Source organism: Rhyacophila brunnea, unplaced genomic scaffold, assembly GCF_057557595.1.
Source record: "Rhyacophila brunnea isolate RB1 unplaced genomic scaffold, BYU_Rbru_1.0 scaffold_547, whole genome shotgun sequence".
NCBI lineage: Eukaryota > Metazoa > Arthropoda > Insecta > Trichoptera > Rhyacophilidae > Rhyacophila > Rhyacophila brunnea.
The window spans coordinates 1-7,500 of NW_028233221.1; the positions used below are offsets into that span (position 1 = coordinate 1).

At 44.9% G+C, this 7,500-nt stretch overlaps 2 non-coding genes across 2 annotated transcripts; both read right to left on the reverse strand.

The window, feature by feature from the left end:
* Positions 1-304: 304 nt before the first annotated feature.
* On the reverse strand, positions 305-466 carry LOC147065806 (5.8S ribosomal RNA). Its single transcript, XR_015071694.1, has one exon. It is a non-coding gene; the product is annotated as a 5.8S ribosomal RNA (ribosomal RNA).
* Positions 467-618: 152 nt separating this feature from the next.
* Positions 619-2,562, reverse strand: LOC147065807 (small subunit ribosomal RNA). Its single transcript, XR_015071696.1, has one exon. It is a non-coding gene; the product is annotated as a small subunit ribosomal RNA (ribosomal RNA).
* Positions 2,563-7,500: the final 4,938 nt, after the last annotated feature.

Genomic DNA, 7,500 nt, shown 5'->3' on the forward strand with positions numbered 1-7,500 from the left:
GGCTTTTGCAAGTCACCGCGCTCACGCCACGTTCCAGTGCGTGCGCGCGAAGCGAGCGCCCGATGCGAGCGCACTGAGGCGCTACATTCGCACAGGGCGCGCCCGACAACAGGCGTCGATAAATATTTGACCGGACGCCCGGAAGGACGGGTGGGTGGCGGAGGCGTGCGTGTGCACGCGACCTATCCCCCCCCCCCGCCGACCTGGCGACGCCGGCAACTGCTCGCGAACAGCCACACACACACACACACAAGTGTGTGTGTGTGTTATATGACCGTTCGCAGTCTGGTGTTTCTGGTGTACGCGACCCTCAAACAGGAGTGGTCCGTCGACAAACTACGTCTTGCTCGGACCGCAATGTGCGTTCGAAATGTCGATGCTCATGTGTCCTGCAGTTCACACTCTGACGCGCATTTAGCTGCGTTCTTCATCGACCCACGAGCCGAGTGATCCGCCGTTCAGGGTAATCTAGTGATTACATATTGTTGTTGTTATATTGTTTCGTTTTCGGCATATTATATATTTCATAATGCACATGCGAGATGTGCAAAATAAATTTATATAAAAAAAAAAAATTACACGTTACGCGTACACGCGCACATGTTCGTTTCGCACAGGAAATGATCCTTCCGCAGGTTCACCTACGGAAACCTTGTTACGACTTTTACTTCCTCTAAATGATCAAATTCGGTCAAACTTTCCGGCGCGTCAGAGGCCCACGAGGAGCTTCCGCGCGCCAGTCCGAAGACCTCACCAAATCATCCATCGGTAGTAGCGACGGGCGGTGTGTACAAAGGGCAGGGACGCAATCAACGCGAGCTGGTGACTCGCTTTTACTAGGAATTCCTCGTTCATGGGGGAGAATTGCAAACCCCAATCCCTATCACGAAGGGGTTTCATCGGGTTACCCGGGCCGTTAAGCCAAGGAGGACACGCTGATCCCTTCAGTGTAGCGCGCGTGCGGCCCAGGACATCTAAGGGCATCACAGACCTGCTATTGCTCAATCTCGTGCGGCTATATATACCGCCGGTCCCTCTAAGAAGATTTTCATTGTACGCCGGTAGTGAAGACCGCGACGCGCCCGCGCCTCCGACGCAGAACGCCAAAGGACACGGACGCGCGCGGACCCTCGTGATACCGGTTGTACGTCTATTTAATAGGCTAGAGTTACGTTCGTTACCGGAATTAACCTGACAAATCGCTCCACCAACTAAGAGCGGCCATGCACCACCACCCACCGAATCGAGAAAGAGCTGTTAATCCGTCAATCCTTCCAGTGTCCGGGCCTGGTGAGTTTTCCCGTGTTGAGTCGAATTAAGCCGCAGGCTCCACTCCTGGTGGTGCCCTTCCGTCAATTCCTTTAAGTTTCAGCTTTGCAACCATACTCCCCCCGGAGCCCGAAAGCTTTGGTTTCCCGGGAGCTGCCCACCGGGTTAAAATAATGAAACTTCGGCGGATCGCTGGCTGGCATCATTTATGGTTAGAACTACAGCGGTATCTAATCGCCTTCGAACCTCTAACTTTCGTTCTTGATTAATGAAAACACCTTTGGCAAATGCTTTCGCTTTAGTCCGTCTTGCGACGATCCAAGAATTTCACCTCTAACGTCGCAATACGAATGCCCCCAGTTGTCCCTATTAATCATTACCTCTGGTATCAGAAAGCCAACAAAACAGAACCGAGGTCCTATTCTATTATTCCATGCGTACAATATTCAGGCAAAACTTAGCCCGCTTTGAGCACTCTAATTTGTTCAAAGTAAACAGCCGCGACGGCCCGCCTCGGCGAACGGCCGACCTTGCGGCCGACCGACGCCGGATGGCGAAGGACGCACCGGCGAGAAGCCCCGCAGACGTGCCTGTCGTACCGCAGTCGGTAGACCGACACCGCAGGACACAATTTCAACTACGAGCTTTTTAACCGCAACAACTTTAGTATATGCTATTGGAGCTGGAATTACCGCGGCTGCTGGCACCAGACTTGCCCTCCAATGGATCCTCGTTAAAGGATTTAAAGTGTAATCATTCCGATCACGAGGCCTCGGACGAGTCCCGTATCGTTATTTTTCGTCACTACCTCCCCGTGCCGGGAGTGGGTAATTTGCGCGCCTGCTGCCTTCCGTGGATGTGGTAGCCGTTTCTCAGGCTCCCTCTCCGGAATCGAACCCTGATTCCCCGTTACCCGTGACAACCATGGTAGTCGCATAAACTACCATCGACAGTTGATAAGGCAGACATTTGAAAGATGCGTCGCCGGTGCTAGACCGTGCGATCAGCTCAAAGTTATCTAGAGTCATCTCGAAGAGCGACGGACGACGCGAGCGCCGACCGCCGATTGGTTTTTGATCTAATAAAAGCATTCCTCACGTTCCCGTTCAGAATTACGTTTGCATGTATTAGCTCTAGAATTGCCACAGTTATCCAAGTAACTGTGTACGATCTAAGGAACCAAAACTGATATATTGAGCCATTCGCGGTTTCACCTTAATTAGGCTCATACTGAGACTTGCATGGCTTAGTCTTTGAGACAAGCATATGATTACTGGCAGGATCAACCAGGGAGCTGCTCTGCGAGGCCGCGGGCGCGCGCGCACTGGGCGCGCCGACACCCGCGATCCACACGTCACACGCGAACGCGCACCGGAGTCACCCGGCGGGCGACGCTGGCTCTCTCTTTCGATTTTTAACGTGCCGACGCACGAGATACAACGGATTGTATGCATACATACGCACAGAGCACGAGATCGTGCTCCGCGTTTCTCAATTTCCCATCGTAAAACGTGCACACCGAAAACGCACGCCGTCGGCGCGGTAAACGGAGCGACGGAGGCTGAAACGCCGTCCGCCGTCACTCGACAGGATGATTCTGCTAGCGCGGAACTCCAGAGTGATGCGATCGCATAGGCCGCGGCGACGAAATATAATCGCACGCCGGGTGAGTGTCTCGTCTCGCAAATGTACCGCCGACGCGGCCGAATGGCCGCCGCAGTTTGCGAACGCCGTGAAGGAAGTCTTGTCAAAGACGACAACCCACTGCTATACGATGGATGAGGGGAGAGACCCAGACGACAACAACAACGAATACGGACACGGCAATGTTGGGTAGCGCAATAATCCGTCGCCATTATTTTATCGTACAGTTCTCTCCTGCGTACATTTTCCCTCACACATTATAGTGTAAACGCGGCGCACTACCGGCCGCGTAACCGAAATAACACTACAAAAGGCGAAGGTGACGATTCTCTTTAGGTTTAATCTTTCATTTGAAATTTCGAATTGCGAATTGCGAATATATATTTTGGTAATTTGGATAATTTTTTTTTTTTAATTTCAATTTTTTTTTTTTTTTTTTTTTTTTTCATCCATCATTATGAATGATATAAAACCATTGAAATAAATATCATTATGAGAACGTTATATTACGCTCGCCACCGAACGGTCGAGGGTGGGCTGAAATGCCGATACGACGCAAATATAGCTTGCCAGGCGGACGCGGTCTCGTACTTCGTCTCGTACGGTCTCGTCTCGGTCTCGTACTTCGTTCGCAAACCGTCAAGAGTGCCAAACAAAATGTAGCATAGCATTGATAAAGCGCCGCACTACCGACCGCGTGACCGAAATATCACTACAAAAGGCGAAATTGACGATTCTCTTTAGGTTTAATCTTTCATTTGAAATTTCAAATTGCGAATTGCGAATATATATTTTGGTAATTTGTTTGGTTAAATTTTTTTTTTTAAATTTCTAATTTTTTTTTCCATCATGATAAGATATGATGTATGAAAAAAAAAATTAGGTTATATTATGTTAGGTTAGGTTAGGTTAGGTTAGGTTAGGTTAGGTTAGTTTAGGTTAGATTAGGTTAGTTGAGGTTAGGTTAGTTTTTGTTTAGGTTAGGTTAGGTAAGGTTAGATTAGGTAAGGTTAGGTTAGGTTTAGCTTAGGTTAGGTTGTGTTAGGTAAGGTAAGGTTATGTTAGGTTATGTTAGGTTAGGTTAGGTGAGGTGAGGTTAGGTCAGGTTAGCGAAAGAACGTAGTCGACGAGAGCGCCGCTTTAAGCGAGCCATGGGCCCTCCTGGCTAGCTAAATCTGCGTCCCGCCGGCATCGTCTACTTGACATGCCGGAGGGACGCAGATTTAGCTAGCCAGGAGGGCCCATGTCTCGCTAAAAGCTGCGCTCTCGTCGACTACGTCCGTTCGCTGACCTGACCTAACCTCACCTCACCTAACCTAACCTAACATAACCTAACATAACCTTACCTAACCTAACACAACCTAACCTAAACTAAACCTAACCTAACCTTACCTAATCTAACCTTACCTAACCTTACCTAAACAAAAACTAACCTAACCTAACCTAAACAAAAACTAACCTAACCTAACTTAAACTAACCTAACCTAACCTAAACTAACCTAAACAAAAACTAACCTAACCTAAGCAAAAACTAACCTAAACAAAAACAAACCTAACCTAAACAAAAACTAACCTAACCTATCCTAAACAAAAACTAACCTAACCTAACCTAATCATACCTAACGTGACCTAACCTAACCTAAACTAACCAATTTTTTTTTTCATACATCATTTATTATTATGATGAATACCATAAAAAAATATCAATATCATATCGTTATAGGGCATAAACGTGATCAACGAGCGTGTCACTGATCATTTTAAATGCGCCCGATACGCCTCACCTGAAAGAATATTTCATTGTCTTCATTTCGACGTTCAACATAGGAATAGGTAAGTAAAGCGCGAGGGCGAGTTCTAGCGGTAAAATTTGATGTTAAAATAATTTTTCATCCAACATATATTATTATGATAGATATCATATACCGTTGACATGTCGATAACATAATATCGTCATAATACGCACGCCGCCGAACGCGGCGAGAGTCGGACGTGAAGTGCACGATGCACGACGATTAAGCTCGCCAGGCGGGCCACGTGTCGCGCTCTAAGCGGCCCTCTCGTGCGTCGTCGACGGCCGAAACGGCGATGTCTCGCTTTAAACGGCGCTCTCGTCGACGACGTTCGTTCGCAGACCTAACCTAACCTAAACTAACCTAACCTAACCCAAACACAAAAACTAACCTAACCTAACCTAACCTTACCTAACCTAACCTAAGCTAATTTAAATAAAAAAAAAAAAAATCTTTTTTTTTACATCCATCATATTATTAACATTATATATATATAACGAAGAATTAAAAAAAAAAAAAAAAAAAAAAAAAAATTAAAATAAACCTTACCTAACCTTACCTAACCTAACCTAAGCTAATTAAAATAAAAAAAAAAAAATCTTTTTTTTTACATCCATCATATTATATTATTATGAAATATCAATATTATATCGTCATAAGGCATGAACGTAATCGTAAGATAATTTCATTGTCTAGTTCTAGCGGTATAATTTGATGTTGAAATAATTTTTCATTTCTTTTCATTCATCATACATTATTATGATAGGTATAATATACCATTGACATAACGATAATATAATGTCGTTTAAATACGCACGAACCGGCGAGAGTGGGACGTGTGAAGTGCACGATGCCGGCGGGACTCAGATTTAGCTGGCCAGGCGGGCCCGTGTCACGCTTTAAGCGGCGCTCTCGTCCGTCGTCGACGGCCGAAGCAGCGACCTCGTCGTCGAAGGATGTCTCGCTTTAAACGGCGCTCTCGTCGACGACGTTCGTTCGCCAACTTAACCCAACCTAACCTTACATAAACCTAACCTGACCTAACCTAACCATATTATCGTCATAATACGCACGCCGCCGAACCGGCGAGAGTCGGACGTGAAGTGCACGATGCACGACGATTTAGCTCGCCAGGCGGGCCACGTGTCGCGCTCTCGTGCGTCGTCGATGCATGTCTCGCTTTAAGCCGCGGTCTCGTACTTCGTTCGCAAACCGTCAAGAGTGCCAAACAAAATGTAGCATAGTATTGATAAAGCGCCGTACTGTTAATAATGTAAATGAAATATGAACAATGTAATAGTGAAGTAATAACCCTCGTACGAAAAACCAAGGAATTCAATAAAAGCAGAAATAAAAAAAATTTAAATAAACCTCACCTAACCTTATCTAACCTAAACCCTATCTAATTTAAATTGAAAAAAAAAAAACATTTTTTTTTCATCCATCATACAATATTATGATAGATATCATATATCGATAACATATTATCGTCATAATACGCACGCCGCCGAACCGGCGAGAGGCGGACGTGAAGTGCACGATGCACGACGATTTAGCTCGCCAGGCGGGCCACGTGTCGCGCTCTCGTGCGTCGTCGATGCATGTCTCGCTTTAAGCCGCGGTCTCGTACTTCGTTCGCAAACCGTCAAGAGTGCCAAACAAAATGTAGCATAGTATTGATAAAGCGCCGTACTGTTAATAATGTAAATGAAATATGAACAATGTAATAGTGAAGTAATAACCCTCGTACGAAAAACCAAGGAATTCAATAAAAGCAGAAATAAAAAAAATTTAAATAAACCTCACCTAACCTTATCTAACCTAAACCCTATCTAATTTAAATTGAAAAAAAAAAAACATTTTTTTTTCATCCATCATACAATATTATGATAGATATCATATATCGATAACATATTATCGTCATAATACGCACGCCGCCGAACCGGCGAGAGGCGGACGTGAAGTGCACGATGCACGACGATTTAGCTCGCCAGGCGGGCCACGTGTCGCGCTCTCGTGCGTCGTCGATGCATGTCTCGCTTTAAGCCGCGGTCTCGTACTTCGTTCGCAAACCGTCAAGAGTGCCAAACAAAATGTAGCATAGTATTGATAAAGCGCCGTACTGTTAATAATGTAAATGAAATATGAACAATGTAATAGTGAAGTAATAACCCTCGTACGAAAAACCAAGGAATTCAATAAAAGCAGAAATAAAAAAAATTTAAATAAACCTCACCTAACCTTATCTAACCTAAACCCTATCTAATTTAAATTGAAAAAAAAAAAACATTTTTTTTTCATCCATCATACAATATTATGATAGATATCATATATCGATAACATATTATCGTCATAATACGCACGCCGCCGAACCGGCGAGAGGCGGACGTGAAGTGCACGATGCACGACGATTTAGCTCGCCAGGCGGGCCACGTGTCGCGCTCTCGTGCGTCGTCGATGCATGTCTCGCTTTAAGCCGCGGTCTCGTACTTCGTTCGCAAACCGTCAAGAGTGCCAAACAAAATGTAGCATAGTATTGATAAAGCGCCGTACTACCGACCGCGTGACCGAAATATCACTACAAAAGGCAAAATTGACGATTCTCTTTAGGTTTAATCTTTCATTTGAAATTTCGAATTGCGAATTGCGAATATATATTTTGGTAATTTGTTTGGTTAATTTTTTTTTTTTAAATTTCTAATTTTTTTTTCCATCATGATAAGATATGATGTATGAAAAAAAAAATTAGGTAATATTATGTTAGGTTAGGTTAGGTTAGGTTAGGTTAGGTTAG